The following is a 25,609-nucleotide window of genomic DNA, read 5'->3' as shown; positions in this document are numbered from 1 at the left end:
CACTTGATTTGCTTATAGAAAAGAGAGAACTGCAGCAAATGTACAGATAATAATATCTAGCATGTGTGTGTATGTAGACATGCATTAAATACCTATTATGGCCAGGCACTGTGCTAAGTGCTGGAGATAGAAAAAGAATTCTCAAAGAACTTACAATCTAATAAGGGAGACAACATACAAACAAGTATATACAAAGCAAGCTATATACTGGTTAAATAGTAAATAATTAACAGAGGGAAGGTGCTAGAATTAACAGAATTTGGGGAAGCCTTCCAATAAAAGCTGGGATTTTAATTGGGACTTAAAGGAAGCTATATAAATATGCATACATATAAACAGGGTGAGCCCAAAGTCACAAAGGGGTCTGATGTTTTAAAAACTTTTTGAAGATTATTTTTTCTTTATTTTTTGCCATTTACAAAATTTTATTTTTCACACATAATGTAAAGTCATTTCCTATATTTCCTATATATGATGCAATGGTATTGTAAATTAAAAACAAAAAAAGGAGTTAATAAATATATGTGTCTTTTGGCACACCCAATTTATACATATGTCATACCTTTAAAGTTTGCAAAGAATTTTACTTGTGTTTTATCATTTGATCCTGGTATGAAAGTGCTATTATTATCCCCACTTTAATGATGAGGAAACTGAGGCTAAGAGAGGTTAAGTGACTTGCCCAGGGTCACAGAGCTAGTATGTATCTGAGGCACGATTTGAACTCAGGTTTTCCTGACTCCAAGTACTCTGTCCACTAGACCAGAGGTATCATACTAAACTCTCCAGTGCAGCTAAGCCAGATTAAAATGTAATTGGGAAATGTTTATCAAAATAAATAAAAATGCAATATAACAGATGTTAATTTGTGGTTTTCTAAGGCAATATGTGAGATCCATTTCTATTTCAGTTTGATGCTACTACATTAGCCACCTAGCTGTCTCATATATTTTAAATTTCTCACTATTATATTACTTCCATAAGAAGCTTATGAGGTAGTTCTTGAATTTCTCATGTTTTCTCCATCTGTCCAGGTAATCTTTAGTATATCTCCATGATAAAATTTTATTTTTAAATATAAATATCACTTTTATTTCTGCTTCCAAGGATCCTTACCCAAATTCTATGCTATTCTTGGATCATTCTTTATATCATAAAACACCATTTCATACCCTTTCAAAGTCATATTCTTCCAGAATCCTATTCTATCAAGTCTCAGAGATACCCATGAGGTCAAATTTACCTCCTTACATTAAAACCTCCAGCTGATGTTTATTATTTGTATATTATATATTTGCATATAAACTTTTAAAACCATGGGGTTTATTGTGTGTTTTTTTCCCTTGGATACTATCACCTGTGAATTGCTAGTCTTCTCTATTACTCTTCTTATACTATATTCACTGCTCTCTGTGGGACTCTGGAACCCCTCATGCTGTGTCTCTGGAATACTACCATGAGTTCATTCATTCATTAACTAACATTTATTAAGCATCTAAGGACTTTCCCTTGACTTGCCAGTCTAGTAACCCTGTTTAAAATGAAATGTGATTTGTCTGTTATCACTTTTTAAAAATGAACTTATGCTGGATCCTAGAAATCACTTTTTTCCTTTCTTTTTTTCCCCTGAATTTTCACAAGCTGTTTATCCATTCCAGAATTGTTTTAGGAATCAACATAAACCTCATGGACTTATTGTTTGTAGGATTTTTTTTCCCTTTCTGAAAATTGGGGACTCAGGAGGACCTGAGTTCAAATCTGACCTCAGACACTTGATACTTACTAGCTGTGTGACCCTGGGCAAGTCACTTAACCCTCATTACCCCACAAAAAAAATTCCTACCTCTAATCCTTATGTACTTTCCCCACTCTCCATGATTCTTCAAATATAACCAATATATACCCAGGAAATGTATATTTAAGTTTTTGTAGACCACTGGGATATAGTTTACCCAGGACAGATGGCTTGAAGTCATTTAGGGAAGTCAGGTGCATTCTTGCTATCTCATCACTTATCTTTTATTTCATTCCTTGAAATAAAGATATTCCCTGCTCTCAAGAATACAAATGAAGGTCAGAAGTCCTTATTAAGATTTCAGGACTAACCTCCTAATATATATGATCACTCTATTTCAGTTACATTTTCATTTTAGCTCTTTGATATAGAAAATATCTTTTCTTTGAAACTGGTAAAAAAAAATTTAAAAAGAGGAAAAAATGGCTCCCACACTAGCAAAATCCAAATATTGTTCCACATGAAAGCAGATAAATGCTCTTTTTTTGCCCTTCACCACTCTGACTGAAGCCTGCAAATGACATGATCCAATCTCTCATACTATCTTTCTTTCCATAAGGAAATGCAATTTTATTGCTCTGTAAATGTTCTTGAATAGTTTGTGGGTATATAATTTTCAAATCTAGATGATGAATTCATCAAGGACAAGAATTTTATCTTTAATCTTTTATGTTTCCTCCATAGTGTCTTTACATCTCTTTGCATAAAAGACAGTCAAAAGAAGTTGTTGCTTGTCTGAAAATGATGAGTATTTATCCATCTATCTAATCAAACCCTTTAATTTATGAGACTTGGTAAATTATCAGATATGAGGGTGATGGAAACACAAGAGTCATAGATGACACTAAGGATAGAAACCTAGGTGAATATAGAAACCTATGATGGTAGCATCTTCAACAAAAAATAAAGAAGGTTGGAGTAAGGATGGATACAGGGAAGAATATGATGAGTTGTTTTCCTTTTCTTTCTGTTTTTACACAAGTTCAACTTGGGATGCCAGTGAGGCATCCGACTGGAAGTCCAACAGATAGTTGGCTATATGGGACTGGAGTTCAGCAGAGAGATTATGACTTCATATATATATATATATATATATATATATATATATATGTATGTATATATGTGTGTGTGTGTGTGTGTGTGTGTGTATCATTTACATAAAGATTATGGCTGAACCTATGGGAATTGATAAGACCAGGAGGTAAAGAAAAAGAAGATCCAAGGGCTCAGGACAGAGCTTTAGGGAGCACTCATGCTAAATGAGCAAGAGAAGCCAGGAAAGAGAATTGAAAAAGGTCAGGAAAATCATGAGAATTTGTGAAATCAAAGTATCCAAGAGGAGAGGGAGTTCATCAAAAGTGTCCTAAAATTGAAGAGTGGTCAAGTAGAATGAGCATTGGAGGGGAAAGACCATTGGCTTTAACAACTAAACTACTGTTGTGGTTGTTAGAGTGGTTGGAATCAGAATTAAAAGTGTTGAAAAGAAAGTAGGAGGTAAGGCAATGGAGGCAATGAGTTTAGATCATCCTTTCTAAGAATTTGTGTAAGTAAGATAAGATATAGGATGCTTGTGTGCAGAGATAATGGCGAAGTTAAGTGAAAAGGCTTTTTTTTTCTTTTTTGTTTAGGATGGCAACATATGTTTCTAGACAGCAGGTTAAGAACTAATGGATAAGGAGAGTTATTGAAGATATGGGTTTATTCTAGACCAAAGCTTCTTAAACTGTAGGTCGTGACTTCATATGGGGTCACATAACTGAATTTGGGGGTTGTGAAAAATTTGGCAACAGGGGCAGCTAGGTGGCACAGTGGATAAAGCACCAGCCCTGGATTCAGAAGGACCTGAGTTCAAATCCAACCTCAGACACTTGACACTTACTAGCTATGTGACCCTGGGCAAGTCACTTAATCCTCACTGCCCTGCAAAAGAAAAGAAAAGAAAAGGAAAATTTGGCAACAGTAAAAAGGTTATGTATACCTATATACCTGGGTTTTGCATAAAATTTTTTCAAGTGAAAAGGGGTCACAAGTGGAAAAATTTAAGAAGTGCTGAGAGAGAAACAGAGAGAGAGAGAGAGAGAGAGAGAGAAAGAGAGAGAGAGAGGGAGGGAGGGAGGGAGGGAGGGAGAGATAGGGCCAGTGAGGGAGAGAGAGAAGGAGGAGGTAGAAGGAGTAGGATATCAAGGGTACATCTAAAGCTGAATTTAGCTTGGCAAAAAGGACCACCAATTCCTCATTGTTTGGAAGAAAAGAAAAAAGAAATGGTGGGTAGGGGCAATGTATATAGAGGAGCTTTTCAATGTGGATTAAAAGAAAAGAAAGAAGGTGTTCACAGCAGATCCCCTCTCCTCTCAGTCAAATAGGAAGCAAGATCTTTAGATGAGTGAGAGGAGTGAGAAGGTGGCATAAGGAGTCTGAGGCACTGTGAAGAGTCTGTGAGTCAGTCAAGGAATAGTAAAAGGATTGTCATGCTGAAATGAGGGCCCAGTTGATATCTGCTAACAGAAATAAATAGTAGACACAATCATCATGGATGGGTGGCTTTTTCTACCCTCATCAAACAGCACATGAAAGCAGATACTAGGGTTAAGTAACCCAGAGCTGAGGTTCAGCAAAGGTATCCATTAATGCCTTGGTGATAGAATAAAGGCGCAAGGGATGTTGTTCATCTGGGTCAAGTAACTTGAACTCATTGAAAGCAACTAGGTGCTTTCTGACTCTCCTTATATATCTATGCCCTATTAGCCAATTTTTGTTCTTCCCAAGCCAAAGAGCATTCTCCCTGGAAGAGAAAATAGGAAGAAAAAAACCTCAGCAATTCTACCTTCTCTTCAGCATTTTTATCAGCATTCTATCTAATCCAAGAAGCAGTCCTTTCTCCTCATGAATCTTCTTCTTATCTCCAGAATGGCTAACAAATAAGAACAACAATAAGAACAAAATCTTTTGTCATCCCTAAATTTCCTTGTCTCGGTTAGTTCAGTGAGAGATTTCATACTCCTGACACTCTCTTAACCAGAATCTGCTATTCTTTTGTACTGATTCTCTACTACTTGCCCTTGAATCCATCATCCATCTTGATTCTGTGCTGGCTTATTATTTTTTTAATTTAACCTCTAAGTTCATTCTGCTTTCAAACTAAAATCTCCCTTGATTAATTTAATAACATTTTAGCTGAGGACAGATTGGAAATTCCAATCTAATAAGTATTTTAAGGACCTGCTATGTGTAAAGCGTTGTACTATATGCTGGTAATACAAAGACAAAATGAAACATTGTTCTTGCCCTCAGCGAACTTATATATTACACGATTGATGTACATCAATCAGAAACATATATAAAAGGAAGTACTAGCCCATGGTCAATAGCAATAGTCTTATAAAATTCATAAATCTGTTTATACTTTATGTACATCTGTTTAATCTTCTATTCTTGAAGCTAATAGATTAGCTTCTGCCTTACATCTGTTAGCTTATAATCGGCAAACTAACATAATTATGGAAACAGAGTTGAGGTCAATAAATACCTGTTTATTGATTGATAAAAGTATATTTGTTTAGCTTTGATTGCCTTTGTAAGAGATAAAACTTGTGAAATTCAAACAGACTTTCATTTACTACAGACAGAAACACTTAATCTCAGGGATTTATCTATCAATTCCATGCAGGTGACTACTAAGTCCCTACCTTCAGCTTTAATACAGTCAGCATATTTAGCAAGAATTCTCTGCAAGAAATGGTGCCTACATGGTTGGGAGAGACACCAAACTCAGACAAGATGACAGTTTGGGCCCTTATAGGCTTATAGTCTTATAGAAGAATAAAAGACATGGTTCACAAAAGGATAGTTGGAAAAGAACTAGTACAAGAAAAATTAAAGATACATGAGAAAGATGTTTATTGGAGGGAGATCCTGGAAAAGGCAGGAACAAAGAGGATCAAAGATGTAAAGAGATGGATTAAATTTTATGATTTGGAAAGATAGCACTTCCCTGTTAAACATCTCTGTTTATCTCTAGGTTGTTGAGGTATTCGCTGCTACCATATTCAATAAGCTTCAGCTATCTAGGCTCTTTGGGGCCAGCTGCTGCTCTCTCCTATCACCGACTGGGTCACAATGGCTAGAACATCTAATTCTAGCTGAAAGAACTATAGCTCAACATATAACTGGTGTTATGAGCTACCTAACCCTCTCAGGCAGCAGTCAACCAAAGCTAGCTGAATGAAACAGGATAAAACTGTTTATTAGTTTAAATGACAGTGTCTGGTCAGAGAACTATTTGAGTTAAGATAAGGAAATTCCTTTTACCTCTTGTTCATTCTCTAATTGGAATCCTATGCCCCCCAAACCTATTAGTTGCTCTGTGGAGTCTGGGGTAGTAAAGCCTATTTCCCTCCTAAGGTCACCTTTTGCATACAGATGTATTTGGATAAAGCATTCATGGTCTACATCTTTTCCTTCATGATGTTTATTGACCAGCAACAAAACCTTACTGTTTCTCTATTGTTTACCTCTGAATAGCAGTCATTTACATTGTTTCTCTACAATAAATAGAATAAGGATATCTATTTTTCTGTGACTAGAAGAAAGAAGAATCTGGTGTTGGCAGAGAGAAATGTTAAGGAATAGAAGAGAGGAATTAAGAATATTCCCATCTAGGGGCAGCTAGGTGGCACAGTTGATAGAGCACCGGCCCTGGAGTCAGGAGGACCTGAGTTCAAATCCAGACTCAGACACTTGACACTTAGTAGCTGTGTGACCCTGGGCAAGTCACTTAACTCCAATTGCCTCACCAAAAAAAAAAAAAAGAATATTCCCATCTCAATAATAGATTTATATTTAGAGCCAAAAAAAGATGTTTGGGGTCATGTAGTCCAAGCCCTCATTTTACCAACTTGCCTAAGTTTATACAAGAGAACAAATAATACAGCTTGACTTCAGACCCAAGCCCTTTGACCCCAAATAGTGTTTTTTCTTATAAATGAAATAGGAAGTGATGGTGGTATAGTTGAGGAATTAAAGACATAGGAAACGGGTTGGAGCAATTGCCACAGAGAATTAGATAAAGAGTTAATAAGAGCATAATAGAAAGATTGTCTTGCTGTAGTAAGGGCCCAAAAGAAATTGTGTACCAGAAATTTGTATTGACTGAAATAAGTATCTATCCATTTCCCGACTTTTTCCATTGATGCTCAGTGGTCCCAAAGAAGTCAAGAAATCAGACCCTGGGGGTCATCTGGCAATGGAGATTAGCAGGTTGGAAGCAGATAAGTTTAAGGAACAAGACACTCTAGGGCAGGGGTTCTTAAACATTTTTGTACCACAGATTCCCTTTAGCAGTGTGATAAAGCCTCAGAATAATGTTTTTAGATTTACAAAATAAAATACAAAGGATTATAAAGAAAACTAATTATACTGAAATGGAATTATCATTTTATTTATTTATTTGTTTTTTGTGGGGCAATGGGGGTTAAGTGACTTGCCCAGGGTCACGCAGCTAGTGTCAAGTGTCTGAAGCTGGATTTGAACTCAGGTACTCCTGAATCCAGGGCCAGTGCTTTATCCAATGTGCCACCTAGCTGCCCGGGAATTATCATTTTAAAAAATTTTATAAACTCTAAATTAAAAACCCCTTTTCTCAGCTAGTAAAACACAATAGTTATAGATTAAGGAGTCAAGTCTAGGCATGAAGGCTAGTGACATTAGAGTAGAGGAGGTGAATTGGGAGAATAGAGATGGGGCAAAATACCAGAATCTTCTACCCTATCCCAGTGGCTAATTTGTCTTATCTCTCTCAAAAGGAGATTAATGTTCCCTAGAGAACAACTCAAAGCACATCACTTTCTCACATAAAAACCTCCATTGGCTTCTCATTCATTATGAAATTAAGTACAAACTCCTTACTTTGGCATGTAATAGGACCCCAACCTACCTTTCTAGTTTCTCAAACCACCTCTCTACACCTAGTCTATATTCTACCTGAAAGGGATTATTTGACATTTCCCAAATTTGACCCTTGCTTTCCCTCTTTTGTGCTTTTTGCTCATAATATTATATAGGCCTGGAAAATGCCCCACCTTTATCCCACTTCCATCCAGGGTATACCTTTTGAAATCCTGCCAATATTTGAAGGTCTAGTACAGCTCCTACATCTTTGATGAAGGCTTCTTTGAACCACCAGGTTAGATGTGATATTTCCCTCTTTTATAGTTATATTCTATTTTGCATTATCACTATTTTTGCATGGGTCATCTTCTCTACTACAATATAAGCTGATTGAAGGCTGGGACTATACCCCACGGTGTCAAGCACAGTGCTTTTGATTTAAGAGGGACTTGTTCAATAAATCCTAAAGAAATGAATTAATTTTGGGATGTCTGTGTGGCTAAGTACCAGCCCTATAAGACACTACAGAGCCAGAATTTCCTCCCTTTATCAACATGCTCACAACTTTTGTTCAAAAAGAAATTCTCACCTGAAAAAATGTTTAAAATCACTGAAATGAGGGGCAGCTAGGTGGCGCAGTGGATAAAGCACTGGCCCTGGATTCGGGAGGACCTGAGTTCAAATCCAGCCTCAGAAACTTGACACTTAACTAGCTGTGTGAGCCTGGGCAAGTCACTTAACCCTCATCGTCCCACAAGAAAAAATCACTGATATGGAGATTAAAATAACCCCGTATTATCTTTTTATATGCATAAATTAGAAAATGTGCTAAAGAACGAAATATTTCATTAATAGATGGGGCTATGTGAAGATAGATCCACACCAATTTACTATTGGTGGAATCATGAATTTTGATCGAACTGTTCTGGAAAACAATTGGGAAATCACATAGAAATTATGTTTTGGATTACTGAATTACACAATATGGATAGTACCACAGAATTATGGAATTTGTATAATACCACACTGTCAAAGGGAAAGTGTACTTTGGAACATAGATTTATAATTTGGAATTACTAAAATGTTCTTAACTTTTGGCTGAGAGATTTCACCTCAGATTATTAGGAAGTTACTGTCAACTGGAAAAGAGCCCATATGTACAAAAATGTTTGTAGCAGAATTATTTAGGATAACAAAATGTAGAAACAAAATACACATTCAAAGATTGGAGATAGGTTGAAAAAATATGCTGTAAAAATGACGAATAAAAAAATTCAGAGAAGATAGGAAGACTTATATGAAACAATTCAGAGGAAAGAAAGCAAAGCAAAAGAATAATGCACAAAATTACTTTAATAATGTCAATCAAATCATGCATGAGAGGCAACAACACAAATATAAAGTTCAATGTTAGTACCACACTGTCAGAGGGAAAGGGTATGTCTCATCTTTCAGTTAAAAATCAAGCTAATAGTTTTCAGAAACATATTTGGGGTTAAGAAGCATTTGGGTATTTTTCAGGAAGTATTTGTTGTATCAAAACAAAATGCACGAAGACATTTTAATAAAATAAGGAAAAGCTTCCATTTCCCTCCCAGTGTATCTTCCACCCAGCAAATAGGTCTGCTTGCTCCAGTTGGTCCATGGATGTTTTCGTTGCTTAAGAAACATTTATCTTAAGTCATGTTTCCATTTGAAATAGCAGGACAGATGGGGTAGACAAAATCCATTCATAGGGCACACCCCTGATGTTTTCTGGAAAAGGCTAATGATGAGGTTGGAATTTAATTAGGATTGGAGTGAACAGGTGCCCAATTGGGGCAAATTATAGAAACGGTCACTCTTTCTTCTATTCCAATTGCTTTATAGACTACTCACACCTCATTCCCAACAAGAGGCTATTCCTAAGAAACTGGGTGTGATTCAAAGGAAGCAGACCAGACTATTAGAAGCAGGGTATATGGTAATGGAAAGAAAACTGGTTTCAAAACAGCAGACCTGGGTTTTCATAGGGCCTCTAACCTTTAACTAGCTGTTGGATTCTCCAAGTCAATTGCCCTCCCCAAGCCTTTCTTTTTTTTTCTTTGCAAAATGGGAAGAATAAAATTTGTACTATCCATTTCACTAGCCTGTTGTGAAGAAAGCATTTTAAAAACCTTAATGCACTTTATATAAATGTGAGTAATGATTAGTATCATTGTTAGCACCATTCCCTGCTGGCCCTCATGCATCTGCCTCAATGCTTCACTTACACCTTGCTCCAAGATACTGGTTTCTCCCTGATTTTCTGCTTGGACCAACTTGAAACAAAATTACCAAAAGGAACCGGTTGTCATTTTTCAATGACCTCCTGTTCCTGATGTTACTCCTTCTGAAAGTCTTAAGTGGATTTTGACTGGCAGCTAGGCCATTTATTATCTATAAAATGTGATTAATAATAAATTTGATCCAATTTTATGTTGCCCACTCCCTAACTCCCTCAACGAGCTTTTAAATCATCATCATTCACTCAATTATCTTGGAGCCAAATCTCACAGGAGGTGTTTATTCCTCTATCAAGCTGGAGTCAAATATATTTGCCTGGGCTGCCTGTGAAGTTGATTCAAATCAAGCTCCCAGAGACAACAGCGGAAGCAAATAGATCACAGAATGTTGAATTACTGCTGGAATGGTATATGGATTGACAATTTTATTACCACTCTCTTTGTTCAGGTTATTCTCCTTTGTGGAAAACATGGGTTCTGCATCATTTATTTTTCCACTCCACTGTCACAGGAGTGGGTATGGTGGTGATATAGGAGGATTTCTGGTTTCAGCTATGACCTGGATTCTCAAATCACATTCACAAGAGACTCTTTCATCCACTGAAATCCTCCTCCTATGCAGGAGGAGACCCCTTTATTGATGGTCAGTCCAGTAAACCACAAGTTCTGGTCATTCCTGCCAAGTTGGAGGCCTGATCTGCTTTTTTGTGTTTGTTTTGTTTCATTTTCTGTTATTGTTGTGTTGTCACAAGTCATGAAGACCATTCACTAATGTATAGAAGGAATTGCATTTGTTCTCCATCACTGGAGAGAGGGTCCACCAAGATGAAATAATGGCTCTTTGGGAATTCTGAAGCAAAAAGAATCAATCATAGCATAATTCGACTCTCTGTGACCAAAACCAATGATGGAGAGACGATATAGACTATGGGGAGTTGAGTTTTTAATTAGAGTGTTTATTTTAGTGTAAATTACACTCCTACAACTTCCCTTGTTAAGATTCTATTATTAATATTTTTATGGATGAAGTCTTCTCTTTCTAGATACCTCTTCCCTTCTTCATGTCTTAGGCATTCAGGAGAGGCCTATCACTACTTAATTCTCTCATGAACCATTTCATAGAAAGGATCTAAGTGTTATAAAATATCTCAATGGCTTATTATTAAATTCTTTAAAAAAATAAAACCATGAGCAGCATGGCAACAAATTTGGCCATTTAACTATGAGTACTCAATAGCAAGACTAAAATGTATTTACACATTCAATGAGAACTTAATGAACAAGCACACAGAAAAGAGATTTGTTAAAACAATGTAAATGAAAAGCTGCTCTTATCTAATTCAGCACTTCATGGATACCCTTACAGAATCCTACACCATTTTACTCAGAAGAGGAAAAGAAAAATAGAAACAAATAGAAAATCCTATTTGATGTCTCGGGATTTCTCTCTTTTTTTGAAAAGATATAGACTTACCTTTTTCTCTTTAATGCCCTACTGTGAAGTTACCAAACAAAACTAAAAGCATAAGTCTCCTGGCCAATGGACAGCCTTGAACTCAGGCCATCTGTCATTGTGTATGCTCTCAGCACTATAAACAAATCAAGCAAAGATTCCCAGTGATATGACATGTTTTGAGGCAGCTAACTGACTCAGTAGATAAAGCGTGCAGGACTTGGAGTTAAGAAGATCTGAGTTCCAATCTTGCCTTAGACACTTATATGAATCTGGACAAATCACTTAACTTTTCTGAGCATCGATTTTTCCATCTATAACCTGGGGATAAATATAGCATAGCTCATAGGGTAATAGTGACACAAAATGAGTTAACATCTATAAAGTACTTTACAAACCTTAAAATGCTAATATCATCATCATCATTATCATCAAGTGTTTCCTGATTCCCCCCCTCCCTTCCCCACAAGGTAATACTTTTTCTCTCTTGATATTGCTTTGTACTATTTTGTATAGAAATTTCATTTACTTCCCTGTGCATGTCTTAAGGGAAGAGTCTCTTATTTTTGTCTTCATGTCACCCCCAGTGCCTACCACAATGCCCATCATGCAGTAGGCACTTAATAAATGTTTGCTAAATTGACTTGAATAAAATCATACAGCATCTGGAAGTATATAACTTTTCCACCATCAAAGAATTGCTAGGGCAGTAAATAGATCACAGTAGTTGAAATCAGACTTGAACCTTGGCTCTGCCACTTACTAACTGTATTACCTTGGGCAGCCACTTAGTGTTTATGGGCCTCAATTTCCTTACTTGTAAAATGAGGACATTGGACCTCTAAGATCCCTGTCAAGTTTAACTTTATGAACTATGCATAAGCCAAAAAGCACATCTAAAATAACTTCTCTGTTCCTATATCTGCAAAGAGGACTGCCTGGATTCAATTCCTGGCTTTTATACTTAACACCTTTATGACCTTGGGAAATTCCTTTCTCTTCTCCAGGCCTCAGGTTCTTCCTCTGCAAAGTGGGGGAGTTGAACTAGACGGTTTCTAAGGCTCCTTCCAATTCAAAAGTTACGATGCTAAACTTGCTTCAGAACAAGACAAAAATCTAGGCATCTGCCCGCCTAACCTTTCATTTGACTCATATATTTCTCCTAAAAAAATCTTGATTGTTTGGCCTCATGCATTTTTCTCTTTTCCTAGGTGAATTATTCTCTGTCAACACCTACGGTTCACAGAACTCATGAACCTATTTCATAACTGTATGAGAGAATTTCCACTGCTCCATGGGGTGAATAAAATGATTATCTGAATAATGACAATGAATTTTTCCCACCTGAGAATTAGGCATGAAATGGAAAGAAAGTGAGGCCACTGACAGCATGGAAAAGAAGAAACCTTTTCTTTTTTGGAAACCCAAGCACTTTTTGATGGCATGGCAAATGAAGTACAGCAGAAGATTCCTGTTTCGAGAAGGAAAAGAGTTGGATCCATTTGTCTGAGAAAGTCACATCTGTTTCTATAGAAAATTTCAATTTGGCCCAAGCTACAAGGAACAAGGACTTCACAGTTAGGTATTCTCATCAGGTATACTTACGTATTTGGTTTAAAAATGGGCCAGAGCTCCAAGAAGCATAACCAAAGCTGTGTGAACAATTTCACACTTCATGAAAGAGCAGAAAAAAACAATAATATGTCTCTGAAATAGATAAAAAAGAGGGGGAAGAAAAAAAAAGACCGACCATGGCATTTTTTTTTTTTTAGAAATTTTGGTAACAGTGAAGTAGAATTTTTTTATTTATTTTGGGGGATGGGTGAGGGAGAGAGAAGAAGAGAAATACCGTAAAATCCATGGCAGGCCTAGAAAGTAAAAGTTCTCCAAAGGTCCTTCTTCATGGGTTCCTGTGCTCGGGAGTTGGACCACCTCCACAAATCAGGTCAGCAAATCCCATGGTTGACAAACTACTAGACAAAGTTCCAGGGGCGATCAAATTGGTAAAGATGATAAAAGACAGTAAAAGTCAATGTTGGAAGAGCTGCAAGAAGATAGGTACACTAACATGCTATTGGTAGGGCTATGATTGGTCCAACTATTCTAGAAAGCAATTTGAAATTATGGGAGAAAAGTCACTAAATTATCATACCCTTTGACCCAGTGGTAATACTACCGGGCATGTAACATAAGGAGGTCAAAGGCAAAAGAAAAGACCCACATATACCAAAATATTCCTAGTGGCATTTTTTTTTTGGTGGTAGTAAAAAATTAGAAATAAAGTGCTTATAGATTGGGGGAATAGCTGAACAGATTGTGGTATATGAACGTAATAGAATATTATTGGGCATTAAGAAATGACAAGTATGAGTCATTCAGACAGAGAAAAGTATATGTGAATTGATACAAAGCGAAGAAAGCAGAATCAGGAGAATAATATACATACACTAAGACTATAATTATGTAAATAATAAATAATACAAAAATGCATCTGAACTCAGATTAAACGGATTGCCAGTCTTGGCCCCAGAGAAAACAGATGATGAAGTGGGCTTTCCTTCACCTTGGTAGAGAGCTAAAGGATTGCAGCGATGGAATGTTGCATCTACTGTCAGACATAGCTGTTTGGTTGTGCTTAGATGTTTTGCTTTGTTACAAGCAAGGATTCTATTAGGAAATGTACATCACAAAGTGATTTTTGTGAAAAAAAAAAAAAACACATCGGGGGCAGCTAGATGGCGCAGTGGTTAAAATGCTGGCCCTGGATTCAGGAGTACCTGAGTTCAAATCCGGCCTCAGACACTTGACACTTACTAGCTGTGTGACCCTGGGCAAGTCACTTCACCCCCATTGCCCCGCAAAAAAAAAAAAAAAAACACATCAACACAACTAAACTAAAGTACTATTTTGTAAGTATCAGATTTGCCTCCCATTTTCTACTCTGCATTAAGAAATACATATCCAAAGTAGGAAAAATAAAGTGAAGTCAACTTACAGACTAGTATACAAATTGGGAGGTAGTGGTAGTTCATTGAGCTAGAGTCAAAGGGGCTGGGTTCAAATTTCGTATCTGCCATTTATGAGCTGTGTCACCTGGACAAATTACTTTACGTCTATGGGCCTGAGGTTCCTCATCTATAAAAGGAGGATATAAAAGGGATCTAAAATGCTCTCAATTCTAGTATTCTATCATTCCTTTCCATAGACACTGTGGCAGTACTGCCCTCCATACTTACTTCCCCAACCTTGGTGTGAGGTAGTCTCTCTCCATGCATCAATCAGGTTTATATGCAGGTCTCAGACTTCTTTCTGGCCATGATCAGCACTTGTGTGCCCAGAGATAAAATAAAGTAGTCACCAAAATGGTCTCAGCTGGAGGATCAAGTTCACCAACCTCATTTACTACTGCTGTTCTTACTGATATTCTGGAATATAGACCTTGTCTGCTCCTACAGTGCCTGTCTCTGCTTCCCTGAACTTGACCCATGCTCACCTACTTCGTCAACTTCTTTCAGTTTGCTCTGTTTAGCTAGATTTCCATTCCTCACTCCTCCTGGTTAGCCCAATCTCATTGCTGTCCATGTAACAGTGTGACTCTCGCTCGACTTGACTATAAAGTAACAGAGCCTAGGGTGTATGATACTTGGTTGAGGTGGGGAGAAGAAAGGGAGGAGTCAATCTGCAGTACAGCTGTAATGATTCAGAGCTTTAAGGATACTCCTGTCACTCGTGTATAATGCCTATAGCTCCTTCAGGTTGAATCATTATTATAACTTCAAAAGGATAGAGCAATTTTTCACTCTCAGCTTCTGTGCAGAGGGTGCAGACCACCACCATGGAAGTCTTCCCTCTAGTCAGATTTATGTTATCAAATAAAAAGGATCACAGAATTTTTGAGCGGGAAGGGACCTGAGAGATCATTTTATCTGACCTTTTCATTCCACAGATGAGGAAACTGACATCTAGACAGGATAACATAAGTAAAGGGCTCTGTACAAGTTAGCTAGAGATGACTTGTCTGAAGTCAAGTAGCTCTCCAATAGTCAAGGACATTCTCCACATCTCCAATCCCACATCCTTCTTGTTAATACCAAACTCCCACTGCTTGAAATTCCCATGGCACGGGCTTACAGTTTATAGTCTTTTCATGTCGAGGAGGGAACTTAATATCTTTCTTACTTGAGGCTGATTTTGAAAGTAATTGGAAAGAACAAGATGGACTAAAATGCTTCTGAAGCATAATAACACAAGAATTTTGGGAAGGAATATTGGCCCCCCTCCTAAAGGAAAATATTTTTTAATGTATAGATTTTATAGATTGCCCTCAAAAAGATCATTCTCAAGTTCTACTACCAATTCTTTCAGCACTTCACATTAGGTTATAAGCTCTTTGAGGGTAGAGCAATCTGATTTAGCATTTGTGTACCAGTTACCTAGAATAGTGCCGTTCACCCGTACTTTTAACACCTTAAGAGGTCAGTGATTTCATTTGGGTGGGTCACTCCTACTTTCATGGTAAAGTTTCTCAGCCAATTATTAGACAGTCTGTGAGGCAGTGTGGCAAAAGTTATGAATCCCTGAGTGGACAGCTTTCTGGAGATGAGCCTTTCCAAACTTAAAGATAGTCTTCAATGGACATCAGTTTATTTCCTGCTTTACCTTGAAACTTTTTAGATTGATAGGGACTCCAGAGTTTGCATTCAACTAGCCTAGTCTTGGAGCATACAGGGGCTGCTCCACATCACAGTGAGGCATTAGAAGAGGAATTTAGTGAAGGTCTCACACATAGGAAGTAAAAGAAGTCCTTATTATCTTAATAATAATTGCTACTAAGGGAAAAAAAAAACCTTGAAGTGAATCTTCTTAAAATGGTGAACAATATGTCATAACAATAAATGAATAAAAGGGTTAATTGGGACTTTGTCTTGAAAAAAACCTAAAATTTATATAAATAACTTCATCTTCCATTTAACAAAATTGACTTTATAGTTGCAACTATGTACCAGTTCTTAAGATGAACAAAGAATGAAACAAGTGTTGATTTTGGGGGAATAATTTTTCTAAAGAAATTGCATGATAGCATGATAAGACATCCTTCACTTCACATTTGACATTAGAAAGAGGCTCTTTGTTGTAAAAATATTCAAAGGCTTTATCAATTTTTCCAAGGGCCTCTTTAAAAACCTTTGATATTAAAATCATTCTCTTTTGAAGTGATTAACAACAATCAGTGAGAAACTGATAGGCAGGGATAGATGCTAGTATTAAGTAGGGAAGGATGTTTGAATGGTGAATTCTTAGATAATTCATTCATTAATTTGTGTGTGTGAGTGTGTGTGTGAGTGTGTGTGTGTATGTGTCTGTGTCTGTGTCTGTCCTATGATGATTTTTGTTTATCAACCTCAAACACAAACTGGCTATGTGATTCTGAGCAAATCACTTAAACTCTCAATGTTGCATGCATTTTTCTTTATGACTAGAAGTTTCAGAGAAGGTTTCTAATGGCATTGGTAGGGAGTGTTTCATTACATAGAGTTCACTACACCAATTAAATCACAAGTCTGGACCAAACAAAAACTTCAGAACTGTGGTGATTTGGATAATGAATTCTCAAACCTATGTATTCAGTAAACATTAAAGGCAATTGCAGAATTTATGTTTTCTTCTTATGTTTCTTAACCTCTGGACAATATCATACATAAAATTAGTATGGAGGTATCTTTTAGTTTGAGAAATGTAGGAATCCTTGAGTTAATGCTGACAATAATTGAAACCTATTATTCAATAAACTTTTATTTAAGATTTTAGCCATGACTCTAGGGATACATGGTCCATTGTCTATACACACTGTGATTCTAAGTAGAATTACATCTTGTTTATGTAGAATGGATGAGTATGTTATTCTTCTGAAATTTTCAAAAAATAACTCATTGAGAAGTTAAATAATGGGAATATTGAGAAGCATTCATTAAACATTTATCAATTACCTATTAAATCTCCATGATTAATTTTTGTTTTGTTAGTGAACAGTTAGTGATCTGTTGAAGTTTAACTTAACACCTATTTGAGTACCTAAAATTAAAGCATTATCTGGAAGCAAGTAGGTCCATTTTTCATATTAGTAAAAGAAAAATGCACTACTAAGAGATCTTAGCATAACAAACTGCTTCTGCTTTTCCCCTTTTATACCATGATCCCAAACTAAAAAGTACATAACACCATAGGTCATCAATATGTTATTGGCCTGCGGTGTAATTCAACCTTGCTTTCATCACTTCATTTGCCCCTATCCAATCCAATTCAACAAGCACTTAGTAGGCACATGCTGTGTGTGAGATCAAGGGCAGCACTGTGTGGTAGATAAAGGGTGAGCTTCTGAGTCAGAACTACTTGTGCCGAAGCTCTACCTCTGAAACAATAACCTTTGTGACCACAAAAAGCCACTTAAGTTCTCAGTGCATTTAGGAAACTCTCAAATACAAAATAGCTGAGAATTAGCAATTTTAGAGGGGATTTTCTCACTGATAATATCTTTTTTTTGTTTGTTTTTTTGGGTTTTTTTTTGTTTAGTGATGCAATTGGGGTTAAGTGACTTGCTCAGGGTCACACAGCTAGTAAGTGTTAAGTGTCTGAGGCCGAATTTGAACTCAGGTACTCCGGACTCCAGGGCCGGTGCTCTATCCACTGCACCACCTAGCTGCCCCAATAATATCTTAAACTGATTAAATCACAGGTCCAGATTTCCCTCAGAAATAATAGGCCAGGCATTTGGCTAGGTGCTGGGAATACAATGGGAAGAAGAAATAAAAGTCCCTGACCCAAAGAGCTTACATTCTCCTGGAAAAGCATACATCCTATTGATCATGGACTATGATTTAAAACTTGCTATGATTTAAAAGTGACAACCACTTTCTGAAGTTTTCACTTTTGTTCAATTTTCTGTAGAGTAATTAAGCAGATTTCTTTTAAAACTGTAAGGTGGACTTTTCATAGATATTTAGTTTTTCTCTTCTACTCAAGTCACTAGTATACTTTTTATACATCATCATTAGCTCTAAGATGATCAAATGATTGGCTCTTTATTCCCTACTCTTCCATTATGATGTCAATTGTGCTCACTCTATAGCCAACAAATATTTTTCCAACCTCCAATCCAGAATGACTCACAGGATCATAGACCTTTGAAGCAACCTACTCCAACTCTCTCTTGATTAGACAATATTTCTTGATATTGTTTAAGGGTTTTTTTGATGCCTTTTGTATTGACTCTATCAGATAAAGATGGGAAACAAATTGAAAGCATCTTATATTCATGAAAGGATCTGTCTACTGAGGGATTCTTTTGCAGGTATAGGTTGGGACAGTTGGCTTATAACTCTGAATTCTGTGATTCCACAAGTGCTCCTGGTTCTGCCCTCTGGGTTCATCCCCAAAAAGTTTAATGACTCCCTTTAAATATCCTTCAAATACCATGTTCACCTCTTGTCTTCTCTTCTACAGGCTAAACATTTCAATTTCCTTAAGTCTGATCTTTATATGCAATGAATTCAAGGCTCCTTGCTATCTGATTGCCTATCTCTGAATATTATAGCTTATCAATATACTCCAGTGCCCTCAATGCCTCAATGCCTCAATGACTCTATTGATGTCAGTATTCACTTCAATGATGCAAATAACAAACCATTGTTGCCTGTCCATACTATGGAACCTATGCCCTTCCATAAATTTCACCCAATGTGCTGGAGGCTTTCCTTCTGTTCTCAATATTATTGGTATACCAGAGCTATTCATTTGCTGTTTCTTACTCTTGCCATATGACCAGACACCTTTCTTTTTACCACTTATACATGTCTCTGATGACATCTTATATGCCACTTTTTTAGTGTAATTCCTCAATTGTATTGTTCTTCATTGTGCTCCTGCCTGTTCACATCCACCATGTATTTCTCCTCCATTGCCCACTGGAGAAATCTTAATTTTGATTCTTCAGAGACGATAGTTTTCTCTGACTCAGAGTCAAACAATATCAGTTTTATTATCCATGTCAATATCCTTTCCTCTATACTTTTCTCACTTTGGAGGTATCAATAAATTAAGTTCAGATTGAAATTATTTTGATTGAAAATCATCCCTTTTTTCTCATTTTTTTCTCCTAAGTTTGATCTTTGCTCTAAAAAGTCAGCATTCTAAATGTAAAAAGGTTGTTGATTTAGGAACCCCCCCCAACCTGTATCAGTTATGAGTTGTTTCTGCGTCACTGAAAAATAACAACTTTGTTTTTTGTTATTTGGTGTTTACCTTATATACCTATATTACCTCCTGAACTTTTAGTACCTCTATAGTACCTCCTGAACTTTTCTGATTTAAAAAAGCATTTATTTATCAGTATGAGATTTCTATGTGGTCTATGACTTATTTCTCTCTCTGATAAAAATCAGTAAGTATTTTAAACACCTACTATGTGATAAGCATTGTGTTCAGTCCCTGGGATTCAAAGAGGCCAAAAGACAGTGCCTGTTCTCAAGGAGCTCATGATCTTATTTGGCAGATAACATGCAAACAACTATTAAAATGCAAGTTTTATAAAAGATAACTTGAGATAATCAGTAGAGACAAAAACTCTAACATTAAGGGAGATAAAGAAAAGTATCTTCTAAAAGATGGGCTTTTAGGTGGGACTTGAAGGAAGCTAGGGAAGCCAAGAGACAGAGATGAGGAAGAAGGGTACATGGGAAACAACCAGTAAAAATACATGGAGTATGGAAAGTCTTGTTCAAGGAATAGGAAAGAGGCTAATTTAAGTAAATCATAGAACATATGATGGACAAGGGAATGATGGGTAGCATGAGCATTTATTAAATTCCTACCATGTGCCAGGTAGTGTGTTAAGTACTTTACAAATATTACCTCATTTAATCCTTACAACAATTCTGTGAGGTAGGTGCTATTATGATCCGCATCTTGTAATTGAGGAAATTAAGGCCATCAGAGGGCAAATGACTTGCCCAGGGTCATACAGGTAGTGAATTTCTGAGGATAGATTTGAACTCAGGTCTTCCCATTCTTCCTAACTATAGGTTCAGCACTCCAACCACTGCCCCACCTAGCTGGGGTGCGGAGTGAGGGAAAATACAAAGTGTAAGAAGACAGTGAAAGTAGGAGGGGGTCAAGCTGTGAAAGGCTTTGAATACAGAGAATTCTATATTTAATCCTAGAAGATATAGGCAACCACTGGATTTTATTGAATTGGAGGGGAGTAGGTATGATATAGTCAGATCTGCACTTTAGGAAAATTAATTTAACAATAAGTGAAGGATCAACTGGAGTTGCAGACAGACCAACTAACAGGCTACTGAAGTTGACTTTAGGTGGATGAAAGCCTGTACCAGTTGTTGGCAAGTGAAAGGAGAAAAGGGGGGTTCATGTAAGACATGTAAACACAGGCAATGTGTACAGGTCTTGGCAAACAAATGATTCTGAGGTGGGTAAGGGAGAGTAATGAATAGAGGGTAACATCTAGCTTGTGAGCCTAGGTTGACTGGTAGGATGAATGTGCCCTCAACAGTAATAGGGAAATTAAGAAGGGAGGGAATATTTTTTGGGAAAAAAGATAATGAATTCAAATCTGAGACCTGCTGAGCTGTAAGACACCAAGTTTGAGATGTCTAATAGACAGTGGAGTTGAGAGACTAGATGAGAGGTTAGGCTGGATAAGTAGATATGAAAATCATCACCACATTGAAACCAAGGAAGCTGATGGACTACACCAAGTGAATTAGTATAGAAGGAGAAGAGAAAATGGTGGCAAACCATGGGAGGTTCCTACTTCTGATTAATGTTTTCCAACCATATTTTTCACTGTCTTTCTCTATGTCCACCTTTATATTGAACTTCCTAAGTACCAAAGTAATGTTGATTTGAATTATCTCCTTAATGTCCTCTCTAAGATGTTACATACTAGAACTGGACCCTCGAGAGGTGGTCTGACCAGAATGAGTATAGCCAGAATAGAGGAGATTAATGGATCATTTAGTCCAATCTAATCAAACCTCCATCTTCTTCCCCTCATTCTTTTTGTTTCTTTTTTAACAAATATAGGAAAAGAGACCAGAGAAGTGATAGGACCTTGTAAAAACTATCTAGGGGGTAGCTAAGTGGTACAGTGGCTAGCGCACCTAGCCCTGGAGTCAGGACAACCTGAGTTCAAATCTGAGAGCTCAGACACTTAAGAGTTGTGTGACTTTGGGCACATCACTTAACCCTGATTGCCTCCCCCACCCCAACTAAGAAAAAGACAAAAACTATCCAGCATAATCAGGTATCCTGATTCCCATTTGGAAATTCTTGTAGCTTTTCACCCACCATCTCAAATAACCTACTTTCAGCTTACTTATATGAAATAATGGACCAAATAAGGAAGACTAAAGTGAAGATCCATAAACTTATCATTGCTTGAACACATATTACAGACCAAACTGGGAAAGTAGTTGTGTGTGTGTGTGTGTGTGTGTGTGTGTGTGTGTGTACACATGACTTTGACATGAAGAAAAAAGGCGTATTTAGCCATGGGATGGTTAAATCAGGCTTCAGATAAGTAGGGTGAACAAACATTTGATATAAGTAAGAATTATTTTCATGTGTTTCTCCTTTAGCTGGTCCATAGTAGGTTCTTTTAGGCTGAATACTTCAGAAGCATTTAGTTGTTTCTTGATTATGCTTATCACCTCTCTGAAACTTCAAATCTGTGTGGCTAATAGATCTCTTTCAAAACTTCTATTTTAGTAGAATTTTGATTACCTAATATTTCTCTGCATTAGAACTGGATGCCTATCTGCAAACAATGAGCCTGAGGTTAGGTAGTGAAGTAAGGACCTGGATTCAAACAACCTCAGACATTTACCCGTGCGACCCTAGGCAAGTCACTCAACCCCTGAGCCTCCAAGAAAACAAGCCCTAAAATATATTTAATTACTGTATTGATTCAAATAGAAGCCAACCCGATGATGAGTGAGATGAGCAGAACCAGAAGAACATTGTACACAGTATCATCAGTATTGAGTGTTGATCTACTGTGATGGACTATATTCTTCTCACCAATGCAATGGTACAGAAGAGTTCTAGGGAACTCATGATAAAAGAGGATTTCCAAATCCAAGAAAAAAAAAAGAACTGTGGAGTATAGATGTTGAATGAACCATACTATTTCTTTTGTTTTTGGTGCTGTTGTTTTTTCTATTTTGAGGTTTTTCATCATTGCTCTGATTTTTCTCTTATAACATGACTAATGCAGAAATAGGATTAATGTTATTATGTGTGTATATATATATATATATATATATATATATATATATATATATATATATATATAACCTATATCAGATTACCTGCTGTCTAGGGGAGGGGAGGGAGGGGAGGGAGAGAGAAAAATCTGAAATTGGAAAGCTTGTATAAACAAAAGTTGAGAACTATCTTTACATGTAATGGAAAAATAAAATAATTAATTAATTTTAAAAAAACCCACCAAATAGAAGCCATCCCAATATAATCCATGCCTTCAAAATAAAATCTTATTGAAATGATATATGTATATGTGTATGTACTGAAAGGCAGGCTGGCAGAGCTGAACTTGGTGTCAGAAAGACTTCCTGCTTCTGACAATGAATAGTTGTGTGATCATGGTGAAGTCTCTCAATATCTCTGAGTGTCACAGGAATCTCTAAGAATTTAAGCTATGGATAGGCTACAACAAAATTTCCACTTCAATCTAAGACAGGGCCCTTGTCCTACACTGAAAAAAAGTCATTAGAGCACACTATAGCATTAGAGTACCTCCAGTGAATGTTCAATAAATATTGATGCTGACTTACTGCTTAGAGAAGGTAGATTAAGCAGGCAATATCAAAGACAGAAAAGCCAGAACACAATCTTTTTTTCCATGGGAGAGAGGGAAAGCAATAAGCATATGCTAAGTGCCTACTGTGTGACCCAGTTACTATAATAAGTACTTTTTTACAAATATTATCTCATTTGATTATCAGAACAACTCTTCAAGGTAGCGGCTATTATTATCCCCATTTAAGGGCTGAGGAAGCTGAGGCAGACACAGTTTAGTTAAGGGATTCACTCGGGGTCCTATAATTCTAGGTGTCTGAGGCTGGATTGGAATTCAGATCTTCCTGACTCCAGGACCACAGTGCTCTCTCACTTTCTTGGTGTCATTATGTTGACTACCACTTTCTTTATAAGTTAAGATTTTCAAGGTTCCAACCTATGGGGCTGAGTATTCTCTTCTAGGGTCTATGTTGTTCAAGAGGCCGTAAGTTGAAAGGCAGTGCCTAGATGTGATCTCATGGCCCAGATGGCCAGATGTCCCTTGGGAATCAATAAGTGCGTCTCAGGTTAGAACACACATTGCTAGTTAACTACAGTGTTTATACAAACAATATAATTCCTTACTAAAATCATAAAAGTTTTAAAATTATTTTATTTTAAATTTTTTACTATTTATTTTTAAATTAATTACTAATATTAATATATTGGATGAAATAGGACAGGACCTGTGGTTTCATTGGTATGGTGAACTCTTATTGAAAAAACTTCCCATACCAGATGAGATACAGGTTGGTATCTTCTCTTCAATTCATAGCCTCAGTGAATTGTTGAGGGACACAGAGAGTTGAATAATTTGCCCAAGAAACCAGTATGTCAAAGGTAGGACTGGAACTCAGTTTTTTTTCTGACTTTGAGACCAGGTATTTAGAAATGCCATCTATTGATGATTTATTTAAAATAATTATGTATTTTAGAACAATGTTTAATAAAATATCAACAGGAAGAGGTGTGGTTTAATTGAAAGGGTATGGAAATAGGAATCAGAAACCTGGATTCTAGTTCCAGCTTTTCCACTTATGAGTTTTGTGACCTTAGACAAGTCATTGCCCCTCCTTTGGGACTTAGTTTTTTCATTTGTTAAAAAAAAGAGGGGGAGAGGTAGAAGGAAGGTGGACTATATGACCTCCAAGGAAGATGATCTTTTAGCTTTAACAATCTGGATCCACAAATATAAGTAGAATCATTGATTCAACAAATATTTATTGAATGTCTGCCATGTACAAGGCACTGTTTGGTATTATGAGGGATGCATATCTATCTATCTATCTATCTAAATCTAAATCTATATATATATATATATATATATATATATATATATATATATATATATATGACAAGGTTTTTTTGGGGGGGGTTCTTAAAATTGGGTGCCTGTCCTTTGATTTTTGTGGCTCAATATTTTTCCTACAATTGGTTAAATGTATTTTACCAACTTTCTTTATGAATTCCTGCAAGCTTCTTTGTGTTTTTTAAGTCTTTGACCCACTCTTCTTAAAGAGCCAATGCTTTCCCCATTCTTCCACCTTAACTATTAAGAACACATTCAGGCAGGATATAATAAAGTTTTTCTCCAAAGGCATAAAGCAATTCTCTAAAAGATCATGATTTTGAAGCCCCTAGTTGGCTGTAAGGATTCTCAGGAATTGTGCCACGGCTTATTTTTCCTCCAAGAAAATTAGAATCAGTAAAGTTCTTGCCATTTTCTACCCAAGGGGTGGAAATCAGCCCCTGCTGAATAGGAGTTTTGTTTCCATGTTGCCCCAGAAGACTTACAAAAGAAATGGGCTCTTAGCACCAGTCATCTTCACTGAAACTCCTTCTAGGAAGCTTCAAAAAAGGAGAGGGGGTGGGGGAGATTGCCAATTGAGTTGATTCAGGGAGAACTTTCTCAGGCTATTGGCATATGGGGAGTCCCGCCAAGACTGACTGACCACATTCTTCATCTCTTTTCAGTTGGGTGACAAGGGCAGCTATTTCTCTAGGGAAGGTTTTGTATAGAATTATAGATGCACTGAGCTAGAAGAGAGATCAAGAGGTCTTCTAATTCATTCCCCTGCCTCTGAACCCTTCTTTACCCTTTATTCCTGAAAGAATGTTTATAATTTCAACATTAAAATCTATAGAACAGAAGATGCCAACTTCCTTAGGGTTCTGGAATATCTTCTGAAGTCCCTCCTATTTTATCTTTGGTGTTGTCACTGTTAACTTTCCTATCCTTAGGGATACTTAGTATTACCCTGTAACCTGTTGTAATCTGGGTTTCATAAAATCAGTTTTATCTTTTTCTTAAGAGACTAATTTCCTAATCATTCATCACAT

The 25,609-nt window shown here is 36.7% G+C and overlaps 1 protein-coding gene across 12 annotated transcripts in view; it reads right to left on the bottom strand.

Annotated features, from left to right (window-relative positions):
- Positions 1 to 25,609, bottom strand: part of NPY5R (neuropeptide Y receptor Y5) — a 174,313-nt gene that overhangs the window by 36,546 nt on the left and 112,158 nt on the right. Inside the window, exon 1 of one of the 12 annotated variants that reach the window (XM_043972956.1) lies at positions 14,635 to 14,655. The exons of the other annotated variants lie outside the window; for them this stretch is intronic. The gene's annotated coding sequence lies outside the window, so the exon portion shown is untranslated. Of the gene's footprint in view, positions 1 to 14,634; positions 14,656 to 25,609 lie in introns of those variants that run through there. 12 annotated transcript variants of the gene reach the window in all.

The sequence above is a fragment of the Dromiciops gliroides genome, chromosome 6 (genome assembly GCF_019393635.1).
Source record: "Dromiciops gliroides isolate mDroGli1 chromosome 6, mDroGli1.pri, whole genome shotgun sequence".
Classification (NCBI taxonomy): Eukaryota; Metazoa; Chordata; class Mammalia; order Microbiotheria; family Microbiotheriidae; genus Dromiciops; species Dromiciops gliroides.
This window is presented reverse-complemented; position numbering and strand designations above follow the sequence as displayed.